The sequence below is a fragment of the Elaeis guineensis genome, chromosome 13 (genome assembly GCF_000442705.2).
Source record: "Elaeis guineensis isolate ETL-2024a chromosome 13, EG11, whole genome shotgun sequence".
In the NCBI taxonomy this organism is placed as follows: domain Eukaryota; kingdom Viridiplantae; phylum Streptophyta; class Magnoliopsida; order Arecales; family Arecaceae; genus Elaeis; species Elaeis guineensis.
The window spans coordinates 4335831-4356736 of record NC_026005.2 but is presented as its reverse complement, the minus strand read 5'-3'; the positions used below and the strand labels follow the sequence as shown (position 1 = coordinate 4356736).

The 20906-nt window shown below is 42.3% G+C and overlaps 2 pseudogenes; both read left to right on the top strand.

Moving 5' to 3' along the window:
• The first annotated feature begins 3229 nt into the window (after window positions 1-3229).
• On the top strand, window positions 3230-4066 carry LOC140853444 (purine permease 1-like; annotated as a pseudogene).
• A 174-nt stretch (window positions 4067-4240) lies between these two features.
• Window positions 4241-20100, top strand: LOC140853316 (uncharacterized; annotated as a pseudogene).
• Window positions 20101-20906: the final 806 nt, after the last annotated feature.

The window sequence follows — 20906 nt, the reverse complement described above, 5'->3', positions numbered from 1 at the left end:
AGCTGGCTTGGTTTCGTCCCTCTAAAGATTTTATTTTCCAATCTCTATGCTCACTGCTATGGTAAAAAAGAAAATATGGTATCTTTCTACAATACAAGATATGGAACTTGGGGCATTCGAACTACTTCTTTGACTGTCTCTATTTTACAGGAAAAATCCAACTTACTGTCAATTCTCTCTGCTGTGTAGCTAAATATGAATAAAGATAAGATTATTTGGCAATTAGAACCTTCTGATAATTTTTCTTTATGTTCCTATAGAACTTCCTTAGCTGCAGAGGTGTTAGAAGGTTCATGGTCAAGAAGATTTGGAAAAGTATTTACCATAAAAGATTAAATGCTTGCTTGCTCTGGCTGGCATTCTCTAATAAACTAAATACCAAAGAACTAATTCAGAAAAAAAAGGGCAAAAATGTTGGTGGCTGTGTTCTGTGTGATGATGCAATTGAATCTTTGGATCATTTATTTATCAATTACTTTTTTGTTTGCAAAATCTGGTTTTGGATCTGTGATAGGTTAAAAGCTCCTCTTGTATTGTCTACCTTATCACAACTTTGCTCTAATTGGTGTAAACAATATTTTAAATCCTTCAATCCAATCTTCATGCTTATGGCAACTATGATCTCAAGTTGTTGGAAGAAAAGAAATTTTAGAATTTTTTTAAGAAAAAGTTCAATAGAAGAGACTATTTTTAGAAAGGTGATTTATCGGTTGCAAGAATGGACCATTCTTTGCAAATTCACTGAACTCTCTATTGTAGTTTCTTTAGCCAGAAATCTACTGAAAGGAAAATTACCTGATACTAATCTTTGAAGTTCAAGATGGTTAATCTCCTTTGGTTTATTTTATACTATACTACATGCTCAGGTTATGCTGCTGGTACCGGGCACTTGCTCTAATTCTGTCCCATACTATGACTGAGCTATCCTTGATTTTGGATGGATTTTCTCATATCAGACTCCATTATCTATAATTTGATCCTATCTCTTGGCTCTTTATCCATTGTATTACAATGGCTGAGATGGGAGATAATGATGGAGACTGCAGTATTGTGCTTTTCATAAGATTCAACTTGCTGCAACTTTTTGAACCGATAGTTTTTGTTTTTTGATTTTTGGTATTTACTTTTCAGACTTCATATTTCACTAAAATAATCAACAAATTTCTTTTTGAAATTTTTAATTATAAAGTTTGTAGATGTTATTTTTGGCTAAGCAAGAACCTCAATATTGTAAGTTTTATTTTTAATTTTTTAATTTTCTCTATGAATAAAATTGGTGGGTAGTGGATTCTTCCCACTACTCTCCACACTTTTCTCAAAAAAAAAAAAATATAAAGCTTTTAGGGTATCATCCATCTCTGGACAAGCGGATAGGGATTCTATAAATTTAACTCGATTGTCCTGAGGTCCAAGTCCCGAATAGGTACGAAAAAGATAAACTTAAAAATTCTTATTATTTCAGTAATCCAACCGAGCCTTCTCCATGGTTGGTTCTGGAATGAAAGCTCCGCGTGATGGATTGTACCCAGCTGGCCATTAGGCTATTGAGTCTTGACCAGCTTCTCATGCAAGAGGCTCGTGCCTGAATGCAGGGATTCCAGAGAGAGCGAGAGCGTGCTAACCCTTTCTCCCTTTCTTTTGATTTTTCTCTTAATTTATTTCTTTAACTCATGCACATCACACGTCTTTTGCTTCACTTCTAAATATAATATCAAGACCTAATCATTGTTTCAAGTTTAAGCTCTCTTTAATTAGATGGTTCTTTTGAAATAATCTACTTTGCTCTATGATATGATTGCCTTAAACTGAAGTCTTTTTCCTCTTTTTTTTTTTTTTTTTTTAAACTCTTCACTTTTATTTTTTTTATTAACGGATAATGGATATACTTTTCCGTGACTATGACATAAACTATCATAAGCAAAGTCACCATTGTATGCTTTTGAAGTGGATCTTTTGGTTCCTCTTTGTTGGGATCTTTAATCACCAGGCCTTTTGGAACTTTTGAGCTGTTCTCTAGTGGCCATAATTTATAGTTCATTCGACTTGCACTGGAGACTCTTTTCGGATTGCAATCCATTTCTCAGCACCTCGTGGCCGGAAGATTATGTGAAATGTGGTTTGTTCAATTAGAACAGCTAATTCATCCAGCACTGTTCGAATATATATCAAGTACACTTAATTTTTGAATATTTTATTTTCTGATTTCCATGGATATATCTATCCATAGATGAATGATTTAATATATCTGTTTTGCTAAAGAAAAAAAACAGAGGCCTACGAGTGCCCAATAGAGATAGGTGTGAGATATACAATTAGTTGGTGATCATTTTCAAATGGTGGCACAGTTGCTCCATTATTTAGTTCTAGCCTGCGTCCACCACCAACGGTGGGGTGGCCCATGCTCCTCACTACCATTCCCAAGTGCGCCGATGGCCCCCGTAGAGGCCAATGCTTGGGCTGGTTGAGGTGTAACAACGATGCCAAAGCTGCTCCAAGGAGTGCTTGTAATGTAATCAATTTTAAGAAGTAATTCATGTAACACCCAATACCCATTGAGTTTGGGATTGAACTGGGTCCTTCATGTAGTGCACCATATAGCGGAGTGCTCTCATGCACTTCCCTGAGGGCATCATATGGCTCAGTTTCAATTAATTAAGATATGCACAACCTAGGCTAGATGACCAAAGGCTTATTTTAGATGTAATTGACCAAGTTAACCTCTGCTTGCCTCATAGCCTGGGTGTACAGCTGGAAACATAGAAGACCTCAAGGATCTGGGTTGTGTATTTCACCTGAAAGAATGATTGATCTTCTTTCACGGCATGGACCATTGGTTGGTGCTCCACATGGCTCTCAAGGCACTCCGAACCTCTTGAGTCATCCATCTGTCTAAATTTTATAGTAACAATTGCTCAATCCAATGATAGATGCGTGCAAAAAAGATACATTCATTCTTTTGTGTGAAAAATACAATCTCTATCCAATGTAATGAGTATCGATCCCTTGTAGTGTGTATGTGGCATCCTTCTGAGCCGTCGTCCATCTTGCGATGGATGGCATCCATGAGTGCACTGCAAATGGTGCTGCCAGTGCATCACAGGAGATCCGTGCTCCTATTTAGTAGTGCATTTCTTTCATCTAATACTGCTAGCTTAAGATGAGTGGCTTTGAGTGAATCCAATGCCTGAGGTTTCTTGCTTGGGTTTCCTTTCCCGGTCCCCATAGCTTCGCTGCCGCAATAGGAAGGAATATATAACGACAGAAAGCCTTTAAGACGGACTGAATACCACTCACAGCTCCAAGGGCGCACCGGAATGATGGATGCGGAAGGCCAGCAAAGCCACCACCCCAAGGACCCTCAAATGAGCAAAGCCCTGAAGAGGGCCCTCGTCGTCCTCAACTGCCTCCTCCTCTTCGTCGGCGACACCGGCGGTCCGCTCCTCTCCCGCCTCTACTTCCGCCACGGCGGCCACCGTCAGTGGCTGGCCAGCTGGCTCGAGACCGGCGGCTGGCCCCTCATCCTCCTCCCCCTCTTCATCTCCTACCTCTACCGCCGCCGCCTCGCCTCCGACCACCACCACCCCACCAAGCTCTTCTTCCTCACCCCTCGCCTCTTCCTCGCCTGCGCCGTCCTCGGCCTCCTGACCGGCACCGACGACTTCCTCTACGCCTACGGGCTCTCCTTCCTCCCTGTCTCCACCTCGGCAATACTCATCTCTACTCAACTGGCCTTCACGGCCTTCTTTGCCTTCCTTATTGTGAAGCAAAAGTTTACGCCTTATTCTATAAACTCTATTGCTTTGCTTAGTGTGGGGGCGGTGATCCTGGGCCTCCACACGAGCTCGGACCGGCCGGATAACGTGAGCCAAGGCAGTACTTGATGGGGTTCTTTCTGACGCTGGGGACGGCGGCGCTCTACGGATTGGTACTGCCGCTGGTGGAGCTGACGTACCGGAAGGCGAGCCAGGTGATCACGTACACGCTGGTGATGGAGATGCAACTGGTGATGGGTTCTTTGCCACGGCTTTCTGCACCATTGGAATGCTGGTGAACAAGGACTTTGAGGTAATCTAGAAACTCTTAAAAGAAAATAAAATGCATTTGCACTTTATTTTACTTATGGTTAACTCTTTTAGAAGTTGGTGGTGCCCGGTCAACCAAAAAAAAAAAAAAAACTAGTTAAGGCAATCATGAGCCTTCCTCTCCGCATGCCTCACCATCACATACCGTGCAGCTCTCGATGGCTGCCATCAGAGGATGGATGACTATCAAAACGGAGACGTCAAGGATTGCACTGCACTGTGATGCAGTTTGCGCATCGTAAAGTTTCCATATTGAAAGAGAGAGAGAGAAAAAAAAAAAAAGAAATTAAAGATTAAATAAACAGATTTTACAAACACATCAAATTAAGTTCATGAGGCACAACTATGCTTATTTTTCTTATCGCAACGATCTATTTTGGTCGTTGATGGACCAAAGTTTTTTTGCAAATACCCTAACGTCCTTAAAGGTTAGCGAATTCTTTATGCACGGTTGTATTGGATAAACTATATAATATGGGTAAAGTCAGATCCATAATAATGGATTGCGTACCCTCAGATTGGTCTCAGCCAGATCCCACTCAGTAACTCTTGATGGTCTAATTTTCATCCCATATCTAAATCCATGAGCCTATAGGTTCGGAAGGTTTCTGTGTTGGATCCAACTAAACTGGGTTTGGATGGATCCCCCTGTACCAATCCCATTTTTAATGAATATTTTGTTTTTGCGCAGAAAATTAGAAATAAACCAAATTATGTGCAAGCATGCCTCAGAACTCAGACGTTGAACAAGATTTATATATGGGCACCTATGCCTTGTGCCAGTTCTGGGCTAATTTATGCTTTCAAGGCACCACATCCGAAGGGCGTCAGTATGAATTAAACAGCTGCAGCATGTCTGCAGTGTTCCGGTTGGAAAAGTTTATTGTTTAAGCCCCATGCGAATATTGTCCATCCCAATTTAATTTGCTTACAAAAACGAGGACCCGATCATGCTGTAGATCCAGTTCGTATGTCTGGCTCAAATTGAATAGGCCTTGAGCAGACAATGGTTTATGAGCTTTTTCCCATTAGTTATTCTCATATATGTTTGCTGCTGCTGCTTCTTCTTCTTCTTCATTTTTGAAACAATACTGACCAGAACATCAACCCACAATGATATGTTCTATTAAATTAAATTCAGATCTTTTTCACACCATCCATCTTAGAGAGAGACGGTTCTCATTCATTCTTCAAATATGATAAGACACTAATAGTACGATATACGGTGCATCGCGGTGATAAAAAATTATCGTTCGTCTTTGAAATGAATGATGTGATAGATGGTATCATATTTTGCTGTGCAAAGAGCACATGGTAAAGGATTCTGTTTCATCATTTTTATTTTTTTTGTTGGATAACAACGGATTCACGGTCAGTGATGAAGAATTTTGATTATTGAGCTAATAAAATCTTAAATATTTTATGCTATTTATCATTCAAATCTTGTAGGCTATTCAGAGGGAGCAAGGCAATATGGACTAGGGAGGTTAAATACTATGTGGTGCTCGTCTGGTGCGCAATCTTGTGGCAATGCTTCTTCTTAGGCACCGTAGGAGTCATCTTCTGTGTCAATACCTTGCTCGCTGGAATTATCATTGCAGTGCTCATTCCCGTGATCGAACTCTTTGGTGCCATCTTCTTACATGAGAAGTTCACCAGCGAGAAGGGCGTCTCCCTGGCCCTCTGCCTTTGGGGTCTAGCTTCCTACTCTTATGGAGAATACAGAGAAAATAAGAAGAAGAAGGAAGCAGCCCTTAAGGCTCAAACTACTGGACTTACAAGGGCGGTTGAGGCAAGAGTAAGTATGAATATATTTGTTCTTTCTTGTTTCCAGTGCAAACGTAGCCCAAAATCTTCACTGTTTCTCAGTAAAGACTTGAAAACAGTGTGCAAGGGGGCATGATATCACTCTCTCTGGATGGTATGTGAATCACTTATTTGTGCAGGCCTAGAATTGTATGAGCTTGAAGTTTCTATATTAAATTAAGCTTATTGGAAATGCTTTGGAAAATTAGTACATTAATTATTTTAAAAAAAGGAACAACATGATGTGTAGGATTTTGATTAAGGACAAGTTTGGATGCTTTTGCATATAATTACTCTCTCTCATGGACCTTTGCATGTTGCCTTTACAAAATCGTTCCATCTCTCTATGTGCTCTGGTGCTGCCGATCCTAGAGGAGAATAGTGATACACTAGACAAGCTTGCAGGTGCGAGTTAATATGTATTAGATTAATCCAAACCACAAACCTCGCTCTAGAATATAGAAGCTTGATCTTGAAAATTCGTGAGCCAAAACTGTTCAAGATATTCCATTTACTTTAGAACAAAAAATGATCAACATTATCAGGGAAAGAAAATATAAAAAAAATTAAAATTTTATGTATGGAATGACCAAGATAATTCCCGAGCTACAGAATATGCTTTTAATTAGCTTAATAATTACATGCTTTAAAGCAAAAGGGTTGGCACTAGTTTTTTTTCCCTTCAAATCCATGATTTTATTTTAACCTCCTTTCCCATCAATATCAAATTCAATTCTCTTCCCTTCTTCTCAAGAAGCTCACAAAATGCCACCTTTCTGAAAAATATTCTAGGCATCTAACTTTCAAACTTTGATTATATATCTCTACTTGTGTGACCCAAGTCACCGAACAATCATTCTCCAAGCCACCTTTCTCTGCTTGGCGACGTGGAATCTTTTGGTTTCTCCTTGTTCAGGTTCTTTTTTTCTAAAGGTCTTTGGAAACTTTTGAAATGTTGGCCATATTATATAGTCATTTGGTCCGCCACCATGAACCCTGCATTTGAATAGGATCCATGTGCTATCTGCCAGCAAATACGCTCATGCTTGAACTGATCAGGTGGAAAGGCGAGAACAAGGCAGCTTGTGATGAATTAGGTAGCAACTCACTGGAAACCTGTAGCCAATCAATATAAACAGGTGTCAGCTCTCTTTATCTTCTCTCTTCTATCTTCTAATAACTTTTAGACGCAAACAAGTGGTGCGCTGCTGACATCAAACTCTAGTGCGGCAACTTATTTACGATCCAAATTTAAGACTGTCTGCAGGGTAGGTACATGGCAAGTGATAGGAGGCTTAAGGAGCTGATAATATATATATATATATATATATATATAGAGAGAGAGAGAGAGAGAGAGAGAGAGAGAGAGAGATTGATTGGGCTACATTTGATTAGATCTCTATTTATATATGGCTAGATAGATTAAAATGATGAAAGTTTTAATAAAACTGAATTAAATATATTTTTTAATCACTTGATGCATAGATTAGAAATTTTAAAATTATTTAATTTTTTATATGCAATTAGTTTTGAGATAGTAGATGACATCCAATGATTTGAATCATCAATGTAGGACTCCCATTATCCCGTTTTAACTGGATTGGATTCGAGCTCAAATCCGATCGATCTTATCCAAATCTGCCTTATATTGGATCCGTATTCCACATTCGTGAGAGGTCTTCCCGACAATATTATATATATATATAATAATCAAATTAATTAAGGTTCAATTTGGTTCCACAAAAATCAAACCCAATACCTTGTCCATCAAATGATCCATTGAGCTGGGTGCAGGTGGGCAGCAGTTAGCAAAACTGGCTCCCGGATATATCCTAAAGTGCTTCATGAGTCTGCTTTGGACCCATGTAATTGGTCTGAATGGAGCTTCTGTGCATGGTTCATAATGGCCGCCCTCTGCAAGGAGCTACTCTGTTTTGTAATAGCTGACGACGTTTCACCACCATCTTTTTCGTCAACAGTACATCAGCAAAAGTCAAAAAGGAGATGAAGATGCTATCTTATCATTTGTTATATGGCCTTAAATTAGTTTCACAAACATTTTTGCTATCTTATCATTTGTTATTGAAGCATCTCTCTCTTTTATAAATTCCACGCCAAAGGAGCATCAATTATTAATAAACACATCACTAAGCCAATCAAATTTAAGAAGGTATTTTGTTTTTAGAGAAAAAAATGCTAAAACAAAAGGAAAAGATAATACAAAAGAAGACAAAACAGAGGCAAGAAAGTCTTGACAAAAATAAAAAATAAAAAAAATAAAAAACTAACAAAGGAAGATGGTAGAGCAGAAAGGGCACCGTGGAAGCAAATATCTTCGAGGAATCCCTTATCCATTCCATCAAAAAAAAAAGGAATCCCTTATCCAAAATGGGGTGGTTTATAAGATCCTCCATGCATCCAAAACAACATAGTTTTCCTTCCAAATATCATATCATATCATTTGATTAATGAAAGACTTTGAGACTTGTGCATAAGAGATGATATAAAATTTATTGGCAGCAGGGGTTGGTACATAAGTGATCAACCATGGATCTCAAAACCCGCCACCCTTAGCTCATTTTTATTTTTAAAGCGCATGAGACCTAAACCCTGTGGAGATCAGCTAGCAGACTGGTTCATTGATGCACTATCTGCAATATAACTTTACAGTGGGTACCACAAGCATCTCGGATCGATATTGCATCGTAAGATATTTCAGACTCTCAGATCATCAACACGATCGCTGATTGTCATATAAGCTGAGGAGTCAGTCTTCCTGCTGAGCTGAGGCATCCGTAAAATCTGACTTATATATGAGCTGCCTCAGCCGACTTATCCCTTTATTGTGTGCGATAGCTGTCCATCCCGAACAGATAAAAATACGGCATAACAGTCTCTTCTGATCTCGCAGGAGCCATCAAGGGCTGAATTATCTCACCCACTATGATAATTTCAATGGCCCAACAATCCCACAATCGCACAATCACACAGCTATGCAACCAGCTGTCCGACATCCTTCTATATAAACAACCAGAGCCCCGAGGACCCAAGTAAGTCAAATAAATCTCTCTCAGAGAACTCGTTACTGCTTTCTTGTTCTTTATTTTTCTGACTTGAGCATCGGAGAGTCCTCACTGGAGTCATAATTTTCGATTTGGAACTTGTTTTGCAGATCTCTCTAGCGCCAGCATCCCTGCACTAGAACCAGGCATCTAAATTCCGACCTCAAGCATCCATCTTCCGACCTCGATCGATTTGAGCAGTAATAGATAAAGGAAGGACCTACATTTGCATTCATGGCTCCAAGACAGACATCTTCCCTGCTTTCCAATGCTGTCGCTTCTTGATAGATGGCCAGTCAAGCTGACAATCAAGTTCAACCATTGGCACCGAAAGTCCCTCCACTGGCTCAACCGATCCTCCCGACGCCAGTCACGACTGACCAATTTGGTCAGCTCTCTCAGCAAGTTCAACATCTGACGATCGTAATTCAAGTGGTCCATACCTTTCTCATGCCCTTTCAAGCGGCGTCACAGTCTCCCCACGCTGTCCCTGCACCCTCCACAACGGTGCGTCACACGATTTTCTTGGTGGTGCCGCCTGTGCCTTCCGCAGCGGTGCCTCCACAGAACCCTGCTTCAATTGTGGCTCCACAATCACCACCTCAACTGAAGCCGCAGGCACCTCTTCGAAGTCCAGAGAGGAGGCTGACTCATCAAGTCATCCTAGGGTCCAGCAGCCAGCCCGACGGTGATCTCCAAGCCCACAATCGAGCCATGACTCAACCTCCGGACGTCGATCTCCTCTGTTCTCCAAGGCTAGTACCATCCGTGAGACCGACTTCGAAAGACGATTCGAGGAGCTTGGCCAGCAATTAGGCCAAACAATAGAAAAAATCCTCAACAATAATGGCTCCTCGGTGCTGCCCTACGAAGGGTATAACAGCTAGCCGCCCTTCGTCCTGAAGATTATGCAGGAACCGCTCCTCCGGTACTTTAAGTTACCACAGCTGGAGGTCTACGACGAGACCACCAAACCCATCGACCATGTGGAGACTTTCAAGGGGCATCAGACGCAATCCTCTATCGAGCATTTCCTCCAACCCTCAAGGGGGTCGCTCCGCAGTGATACTCGAGTCTGAGGCTGGCATCAATCCATTCCTTTGAAGATCTGTGCCTATCTTTCATCGATCATTTTATCAACAGCCGACGATAACAGAAGCGGTCAGACTACCTCCACACCATCAAGCAAAAGGAGGACGAGTCGATCCACTTCTTCATGAATAGATTCAATTTGGCAACTTTAAAGGTCCAAAGCTTGGACTAGTCGACTGCAATGACCGCAATAATGAGCGGTCTGCTGAAGAACGACTTGAAAAAGTTGTTAATAAAAATTTATCCTCAGGATCTCTCAGATATGCTTGTCCGTGCGGAGAAGTATGCTCGTATAGAAGAGGCCTTTACCGATTGTACTCCTACCGATTCAACCGCGGTAGGACCCAACAAGGAGTGCCATCCGAGGCAAATAGAGAAAAGCCACCTGCGCTCCCGATCTCCGCCCCTGAGGTGGAATAATAGGGGTCGAGGTCGTTGATCTCGGAGCCCCCCGAGAAGGGTTCGACGACTATCACCATCTGGGTAGTATGATAGCTACATGCCCTTCACTGTCTCTTGAAGTGAGATATTTTTACAAGTGGGGCCTAAGTTATCTGCATCTCAACTGTTAAGAATGAGGTTGGAATGTCGTTGAGATCCAACTAAATATTACTTTTATCATCATGACCATGGCCACGATATTGAAGACTGCCATCAACTTCGCGATGAGATCGAGAGGCTCGTTAGGCAAGGATGATTGAATTATTTTGTCTGGAGAGCGGCCCCTTAATGCCGAGCTCCGAGAGCTCCACAGCCACCCCCATGTCTCAGCAGCCTCTCCCTCTGCTTCAGCCACAGCAAGCGCCAGCTCGACAGGAGCGACATCAGGTCGGAGAGCAGATGACGGAAGAAGAGTGATCTGTCTGAAGAGAAATCTACATGATTACTGAGGGTTGTCTGGGGCCCCTGATGGGTTTAGATTTTAGAGAAGGCCTGGTTGACGGGCACCCTCAATCAACTGAGGAGGAGAATTCGAGTCGAATGGTGAAACTCGGTTCACTTCTATGAGAGGTAACCAAATGCCGACCAATTTATCTTTTGCAGGAGAATGCGAATCTTTTCGCTTGGACTACTGCAAACATGTCCAGCATCAACACTGAAGTAATATTCCATCATCTAAAGGTAGACCCAACTTGTTGATCGAAAAAGCAGAAGTCAGGAGGTTATAGCTGAGGAAGCTAAAGCAGTTTGACAGAACTTCAATTTAAATTCAGCAAACCTTTGCATGTATTACCAATGATGTAATAACGCTTTCTATGGAAATAATATTTGTAGGGCCACCAGTTTATGATGGGTGCCCGAGTTTTTTAAGAGTTGCTTCCTCCTCCTACTTGAGATCCTAAACCACAATGATGGTCAACTAATGTGAGGGATAACTTATCAGACCCTCAAAGGGCCACCGAGAGTACATACCATAGGCACAAGCTCACCGTCGGCACATAATGCCTTTTACATGAAGACAAGAAGTGCTAGATGCCACAGGCACAAGATCGCCGCAGGCACATAGAGCCACTCATGAGGGATAACTTATCAGACCCTTAGAAAATCATCGAAAGTGCATGCCACAGGTATAAGCTCGCCACCAACATATAATCCCTCTCGCGTGAAGATGAAAAATGCTAGATATCGCAGGCACAAGATCGTCGCAGGTACACAGAGCCACTCGTAAGAGATAACTTATCAGACCCTCAGAAGGCCATCGAGAGTGCATGCCACAGGTACAAGCTCATCGCCGGCACATAATGCCTCTCGTGCAAAGATGAGAAATGCTAGATGGTGCAGGCACAAGATCGTCACAAGCATACAAAGCCACTCATGAGGGATAACTTATCAGATCCTCAGAAAGTCATCGAGAGTGCATGCTACAGGCACAAGCTCACTGTCGGTATATAATACATCTCATGCGAAGATAAAAAGTGTTAGATATCGCAGGCACAAGATCGTCGCAGGCACACAAACTTACTCATGAGGGATAACTTATTAGACCCTCAGAAGGCCGTCGAGAGTGTATGCCACAGGCACAAGCCCGCCGTCGACACATAATGCCTATCGCGTGAAGACGAGAAGTACTAGATGCTGCAAGCACAAGATCATCATTGGCATACAAAATCACTCATGAGGGATAACTTATCAGACCCTCAGAAGGTCATCGAGAGTGCATGCCACTGGCACAAGCTCATTGCCGGCACATAATGCCCCTCGTGCGAAGATGAGAAGTGTTAGATGCCGTAGGTACAAGATCGTCTAGACATACAAAGCCACTCGTGAGGGATAACTTATCAGATCCTTAGAAAGCCATCGAGAGTGCATGCCACAGGCACAACTCGTCACCGACACATAATACCTCTCGCGTGATGATGAGAAGTGCTAGATGCCGCAGGCATAAGATCACTGCAGGTACATAAAATCACTTGTGAGGGATAACTTATCAAGCCCTCAGAAGGCCGTCGAGAGTGTATGCCATAGGCACAAGCTCGCCGTCAGCACATAATGCTTCTCAAACGAAGATGAAAAGTGCTAGATGCCACAGGCACACAAAGCCACTGGTGAGGGCTAACTCACTAGACCCTCGAGAAGACCTCGACAACTCAAAGGTGGGGCTAACTTACAAGACTCCTGCAGAGCTCGAGTTGTTCGAGAAGTGGAGGGAGACCTTTAGGGAACCTCTGAAGGGACAACTAATCAGACCCTTAGAAGGCTGTCGAGAGTGTAAGACGCCGCAGGCACAAGCTCGCCGTTGGCACACACTGTCTCTCATGCAAAGACGAAAAGAGTAAGATGCCGCAGGCACAAGTTCGTCGTTGGCACACACTACTTCTCACGTGAAGACGAAAAGAGCTAGATGCTGTAGGCACGAGATCGCCGCAGACACACAATGCCACTCATAAGAGATAGTTAATCGGGCACTAGAGGAAGAATGAAAAAGACAATATATGGCTAGAGTAATCATCTCAACAATATTTTTTTCGTCTGAAGCATTGTCTCAGACTCAAGAATAGGAGGGTAGTGTTGAAATGGCTATTATGATACCTCAGTAATGCTAAAGGTAAGCTATTTAGAACTTCACTCGTATTGAGCTGAACAGTATCGATCTAAGCATTTGACTGTACTAATCTCTATAAGCCGAGTAAGATTCATACAAAATTCATAAATTTAAATTTAAAGATAAAAGCAAAGCAATTCATTTTATTAAAGTCTTTATAAGAAAAAAGCCGATACATGTTTTACATAGAGAGGACAATTGCTTCAAGCAATATCCTACAAACAAGAGAAAAAAATGAGGAAGATAAGAAGAAGAGGAGGATGGGAGAAGATGGAGAGGAAGATAAAAAAAGAGGATGAGGAGGGATGTCCTGCTGCAATCGACGGAACATCAGACCAACCAGGTGAGCTGGTTCGATCTTCATCCACCAGGGACCTTGCCTCCATACCATCCAAGTGAGCTGATTCAATCTTCATCCGTCAAGGCCTCTACCTTTTCATCGGTGCCACCAGCTTCTATGCCGTGAAGTTCTAGATACGGTATTATTTTCTACAGACGAGCCTTGTAATCATCAAAGCCCTGGATAAAGGCGGCGGTGGCGACGTCGAGTATCTTCCTTCTGAATGCCGTAGAATTCTGAAACTCTACAATGCAGCACTTCTGAATTGCAGGCGAGATGTGCTTGGGCAAAGGGGGAAGCATAGCCGCAGGAGGCAAATGAGGGAGAGCCCCGCAGAAGGAGGATGCACCAACCCATCTAGCTCTCCCCCTTTTGTGAGCTAGATACCTCCGACGGGCATCCCTTGCAAAGGTATTCCGCTCTCTCACTCATTGCTTAATTTACTCCAAGGATGGTAAATTTGAAGGCAAAGACATAGCAGCAGTTGAAGAAAAGGACTCCTCGCCATAGAAGGAGAAGTGGAGATCTCTTCGCTCTTTGGTTCTCTATTTATAAGCGCTAGCAACCGCATCAATCGCCAATCGATGCTTTTCAAGAGTTAATGCTTAAGCTGTTAATGATGCACTCCCTCCAGAACAGGAATAAATCTCTGTGATGCTTTGCAAAACAAAATGGACCCACATGGCACATTTTTTCAAGCTCCATACCATTTCTCAGACATAATCTTATCGGACGAAGTCATCAACCGTCATTTTCTATAATCATCCATATTTAAGAGAGCAAAATTAGGTTATCATTTAAAATTGAATTACCTTGTATGATAAAAAGATTCTTCTTATTTTATTCTTTTCAAGTTTTCTTACAAATAATCTCAAAGGGATCAAACAAAAAAGAGAAATACAAAAATTACGAGGTGGTACCTGGATCTGAGATAATAGCCATTGAGACATCTGCTGCGATAGGATCTCAAATTTTATCAAGAAAATTCAAGTCCATACCCGGATATTTGATGACAACTCAGGCTCGAATAGACTGCCTTCCAGTGTCACAGGCGTCGGTGGAATATTCAACCCTTTCTTTCTCATATTTTTTTGAGGTCCGAAAGTCCTCCACAGTCTGAGAAGCAGCCTCAGCTGTTCACTTCTCTTTAGCCTCCAGGCAGGCCTTTAGCTCTTTTATTTCCTTGAGCAATCAAGAATTCTCCTCGATAGCCTTCCTCAATGCCGTCTTGGCATCTTCGGCTCTCCTCTTGGCAGCGTCGGCTCTCATGGAGACTTCACCGACCTTCTTCTCGATCTTCTCTCTTGCTCTTTTGAGCATCTTAGCTTCGAGCCCGGACTTCTTCACCTCTTTGGCTAATTCATGAAAATTTTCAATATACCCATTCAGGTAATGGGCGAGCTGGTAAGTAGAGAAAAATTCATAAGTAAAAAATAAGCATACAGTAGGTGCTAAATGAGAAAATCTTAATATATCCGGATAAAGCAATCCACGGCTCCTCTCCTCATCTCCCTTCAAGGGACATCTAATAGTTCGATCGCATTAGCAGGGAGGAGCAGTCCAGAGAGTAGCTTGCTCGCCAGTATGGGATCCCTCAGCGTCGAGGACTCAAGTTTCAACCCAGGTGGTGTAGTTTCAGACATGCTGGCAATCTCGACGGGAGCCTCGTCCGAGGAAGGCTCGATTGTGGGTGAAGGTCATCGAATCGAAGAACTAGGGGGAGCGGGTAAGCTCAAAATCATCTTCTCCAGGTCTTGCTCTGTGTGACCCACCCAGTAACCTGCAGCGTCAGAGATGGTAGACAAATCCTCTCTCACCTGTGCAATCTCATGACCCTTTGGAGAGGAGGGTTCAGACTTCCTGATCTCTAAGGTCGGATGCACAGGATCTTTAACTTTAACTCGGAGGTTCCGCCCGATAGCGGGCTTGGTACCTTTTTTTCGTAGGATTTTTTTCTCTCTCTTTGATAGGCTCGAGCTCTTCCCGACTTCTAGCTCTGCAATCATCATGGAGACAGAATAGCTTACTTGCATACTTTGCGGAGCAACTTGACTGATACCAGCATTAAACAACATCTGAGCCGATAGCAGCTCCTTCAACTCTGGAATCTTGAAGTCCCACAGAACTGCCATCTCTTGCTCTAGAGTTTTGTTCATTGAAGGCTCCTTTAACGAAGTCTCTTAGAGTTCACCCTAGGTAGTAAAGTTTTTGTTTTCGCCTAACATTTGCGAGATGAAGAGAAACTTTGGCTTTAAGCCGTGCACAGTGGATGGCATACCCAGAAACATCAAGCGAAAGCCATCTTTTTTCTCTGTGGAGTCACATACCACCACTTGTATGAGTCAGGATGCGGCTTGAGACTGAAGAGAAAGTAAAAGAATGTGATGTTCGACACGACCCCAGCTAGCACACGTATCGTGGTGAATCCGCAGATATGTCGTCATGCATTCGGGACCATCATGCATGATGATATTTCGAAGTATTGAAGGAGTGCCATAAAAAAGAGGTGGAGAGGAAACGTCAGCCTAGCTTGAAAGTACTCCTCATAGAAGCCCATACATCCCGAAGGTGGATGGTAAACTTGATCATCTAGTCCCAAGATTTCAAGTTGAAACACAGGAGGTATCTGGTACTGCTCATGCAGCATAATTATATCTTGCTCTGTCATTTCTGACTGGAAGCCCAACGGTGCAAAATTAGGCTCCATAGTGGCCATATCTTTCTCTTGTGCAAGAAAGCCACAAAAAAATGAAGAAGAGAGGAATTCACAATGGAAGGAGAAGATAACTGCAGCTTTGTAAGGTCCGCATCTCGTCCTATTTGGAGATTTTAAATAATCTCATACTCGAATGGGACCATCAAAAGTCGCATTCTGTCTGCGCATTAATTACAGGTGACACACATCATCGAAAGACTAGTGTACGTACGACACGTGGAGACTGCGAATGGACATGATTGCTGCCGTAGATATAGTAGTTAGTGCTAACGACAAACGAATCATACTTTATGCCACTTTCGAAGAAGTGCATACAGACGTGCGCCAGCTGCTCCCATGCGGAGATAATTCGAATTCTAACCTTCGACAAGTATGAAAATTCACCCCGAATCATAGTGAAAATTTTAATCTCTTGCAATTCTAATCACAACTCGAGTCAGCTCAGACTTTAGCCCTACCTTCAGCTCAGCTCATGCCTTGCTTAAAGCATAATAAGCTAGGTATTCGCCTGGGCTATGTTCTAGTTTTTGTAGTTATAGTCGAGGGTCGAGCACACATTAAATTGTTTTACATATTTAAAAAGTATGATTCATATTTATCAATAGAAGAGGATTACATTTGTTCCTGTGAAGATTTTATTATAAGATCAGGAATCTCGAATCACACAAAAAAAAACAAAAGAAGAGGAGAGCATAAATCATTCTTCAAGGGAATTACCAAGGCAGTCGTCTGTAGAATGATATTCCTCAGCACAAACGATGCCTTTGGTTTGAATGACTGCGTCGATCTTGTCCGTCTCATCTAGAAAGTAGGATGTCATCGTGAACCTTGACAAGTTATAAAATAATACCGCCTGTAAATCCTCATCTAGATAATCAGTTTGAAGCTGCTGAATGAAATCAGGAGGAAGGTGCACCTGGGCAACGACTTGCACTTCTCAAAGCCCATGAAAAATGCTACCCTGCAAGCTTAGGCTATAACCTTAGCTCCTCCTTTCTCCAACTGCTTGCTTCTGCTTTCAGCATATTTAAGAAAAATATCTTGATCTATAAATTTATCCAAAGAAGCTTGTGATTTACCTTTCTCTCCTCCAGCTTTTTCTTCAGGTGCTCCACCTCCAATCCAGCCTCCAGGATTCTCGAGAGCAGTTTTGAGAAGGTTTGAACTCTCTTGAAAGAAGAACACCCATCTCCTCGAGGAGCTCTCTCTTCATTGCTCGTCCCTTCGGAAGTTCTGGCCCTTTTAAACGGATCCCTACTGGGACTCCTTCGAGGGTGAGTTTCAAGATGAGGAGAGTCTCTCCTCCCTTAGGGTGCCCTTCTCAGATGCTCCAAGTCATCACGAGCCCGACGATAGTCTCTTTTAGCCTCAGACTATTATTTTTTGAGGGTTCTAATCCACTCCTCGAGACCTTCGATCTTCTCGTCGTTCTTGGATTTTAGCCACTTGAAGGCCACGATCTTCCTTTCAACCCATCCTAGTTCTTCATCCCGACGGAAGATTGACTCCTGGGCCTCTTAGAGAGCCTTCTCAGTAAAGTTGAGTTCTTTGACTAGCTTGGCATTGTTTTTCTCTAGCTTCTTTAATCGGTACTTCAGTAAGTCGATTTCTTCTTTTTTCATTATCAAAACATCGAGATTGGAACTCACAAAGCTCGCCAAATATTGGCCCACCTGTGTAAGGGACCTTAAAGAATCAGCAAATCATTTCTCTCTCCTTTGATCGTCGAAGAACAGTCTCTTGACCGACGGTAGGAGATTTCTCAGGTACTCCATCGTGGATTGGAGTTTCTCTCCTGTGGATGAAGCACGAAGCATTGGATCTGAAGGACCCACTGGAGAAGTGGCTGCAGGAAGGCGCTAAGTGATAGTCGCTGTCTCTAGAGACCTCTTAGTTTTCGTCGCCATCATCAAATCCTTCTTTGGATTGTCAACCGCCTTCTCCATCCATGACATCTCAGTCGGATCCTCTTTGAAGCATCCCACGATGCTCGTTTTCAGTACTGTCTCCAACGGTGCCCCATCGATCGAAACTTTTTCTGATGAATCCTGCACCATAGCTTCCGATGATGGGGATGTGGGCTCGATGGCGGGAGTAGCATAATCTTCTTCCCTGACCATGGGTTCTGCTTCAGTAACTGGAACCACAACCTATTTTCTTCGAGCCAGAATCTGCTCTAGCCTCTTCACGTGCTGTGGATCCATCTTGCCCCAAGAAAGTAACGAGAAATCAATATGAGAAAATCTGTGGATACTCGTTCTTCAAAAGCACGAATTTAAAAGAAGAAAAAAATGAAAAGCTGTTGCAAAATAATTAAAGCTTCGAGAGGACCATCGTCTGAGTGGTCCCATCAATTACGCCTATCTGCATCGGATGTATCAAGCTCATGTCACGTGCGAAAGACAGGCGTGAAGGCAGGAACGCTTGGTATCGGATCTAAGATACTTTTGGAGTACTCCCTTCGCCTAATTCTCAGACTCAAAAGTAGGAGATAGTGTTATGATGGGTACTGTGAGCACCTCGAATCGATATTGCATCGCAAGGCATTTCAGGCTCTCGGATCGTCAATACGATCGCTAATTGTCATATGAGTTGAGTCAGTCTCTTTGCTGAGCTAAGATATCCACAAAGTCTGACGTGTGCATGAGTTGCCTCAGCCGACTTATCCCTTCATTGTGTGTGACAGCTATCCATCTCGAACAGATAAAAATATAGTGTAACAGTCTCTCCTGATCTCGCAGGAGCTATCAAGGGCTGAATTATCTCACCTACTATGGTAATTTCAACGGTCCGACAATCTCGAGATTGCACGATTATACAGCTATGCAACCAGCTGTCCGACATCCTTCTATATAAACAATCAGATCTCCGAGTATCCAAGTAAGTCAAATCAAATTCCTCTCAGAAAACTCATTGCTGCTTCCTTGTTCTCTATTTTTCTGACTTGAGCATCAGAGGATTTTCGTCGAAGCCACAACCTCTGATTTGAAACTTATTTTGCATGTCTCTCCAGCACCAGCATCCCTACACTAGGATCAAGTGTCTAATTTTTGACCTCATGCATCCATCTTCCGGCCTCGACCGATTTAAGCAGCAACAATAACTTTTACCCCAACATAATTTTTATGATGACATCTTAGGATTACTTCAACCCATGTCACGGAACACTGGTGAATATGCATACGTAGTCCCACAAAAGAAGTAGAAAACAATCAATATGAACTCGAGGGGAGAAACAGGCCTCATGTTAGTTGGAGGACTAGGTGGAGGAACTAAAATCTATTCACTCTTGTTATTTTTTTTTTGATAAAAAAGGCCCGAAGATATCTAATATATATATATATATATATATATATATATAAACGGAGACTTCTGAATAGAGAAGCCTCCATTCGTCATTTATATTTTTTTTTCTAAGCTACCATTCGCCACGTGTCCAAGGTAGCATGTTTTTTTTTTTGGCTTCAGCGTGATGGAGAGCCATGGAGACGGATGAGAAAAAGCCGTGCACGGCTAAGCTGGTGGATGCTAAGGAAAATCTTTGGAGCATCGAGATTCCAATTGAGGTGGCGAAGCTGATGTTGGAGGCCCTAAGTCGTCCAGTGGCGCTTGCTGAGGAGGTGGTGAGGACGCGATGCGTGTCTGATCTACGGGTTAACGAGGAGTTACGACCCGAAGAGTTGTACTTGTTGCTTTCGGTGGAATAGATCGGATCCAAGCTTTCCAATCGATAGATGGCGGTCATTGTTAGGGCCGTCGAAGATGGAAAGAGGAAGGGGAAGAAGGGCTGTAGATCTGGGAACCGAGTATTCCCGAAGGCAGCCAGTAGGGAGGAGGTGGAGAAGAAGGGAGGAAAGAAGAGATTTTTGGATGGAAAATTCATCAGATTTCTCGGTCAAAGGATTGGTGGTTACCGATAGTGGAGTTCCGTGCTTGACACCATCCATGAATCCAATTAGGAATTCCATCTTGGGCTTTCTTGCTCCTATCGTTACAGCATCACAATTAGGGATTTTGACGAATAACTTGAAAGAGACATGATAGTTTATGAGATATTTTATACATATGTATATGAATTCAAAACTATTTGATTTTTGACAATCCAAGAAAAAATGAGTTTTATTAAGTACCAAACGTGAGCTTAAGAATATGACTTTCTATTTCTATATCTCCAAATCTACTTATTTAAGTTATCGAGCAAATGATGAGACAATAAAGTAAGCATCTTACTTTCGAAAAGAAAAAAAAAAGATTAGATATTGTGTTACCATGAATTTTATTATCAAATTTGTTCAAAGAATCAAGCATATATAAATAATAATAAAATATATATAAGCTTATGAACCAGACATGTATAAAATTATAAAACAGGGTAAAGCTTGATAATGACTATAAAGATTTATCTACAAATAAGAAGGAGGAAGAGAAAGTTATAAAGGTCACACTCGGTGACCAATAGGTGGATAGACTTGGGCCATATGTCCAAAGGAAGGCCCAAGAAGACTGTCCAACCTGGTCGATGCATTAGGCCCAATAGATTGGGCCAGTCAAAAAAAATCAAGAAAAATTCAAAAATAATATTTTTATTTATTTATTAGTCAACTCATTTTTCTTCGTGTTATAATTCTTTGGCAAACCAGGCTAGCTTGCTTTATTTCTTTTTCCCAGCAAGGATGAGGACGACGTCGGCGAGGGAGGGATAGGAGATGTGGTGGTAGTGGTGAAGGTGGAGTAGTGCGGTCGAGGTTTTCGTCATGCGTGAGAT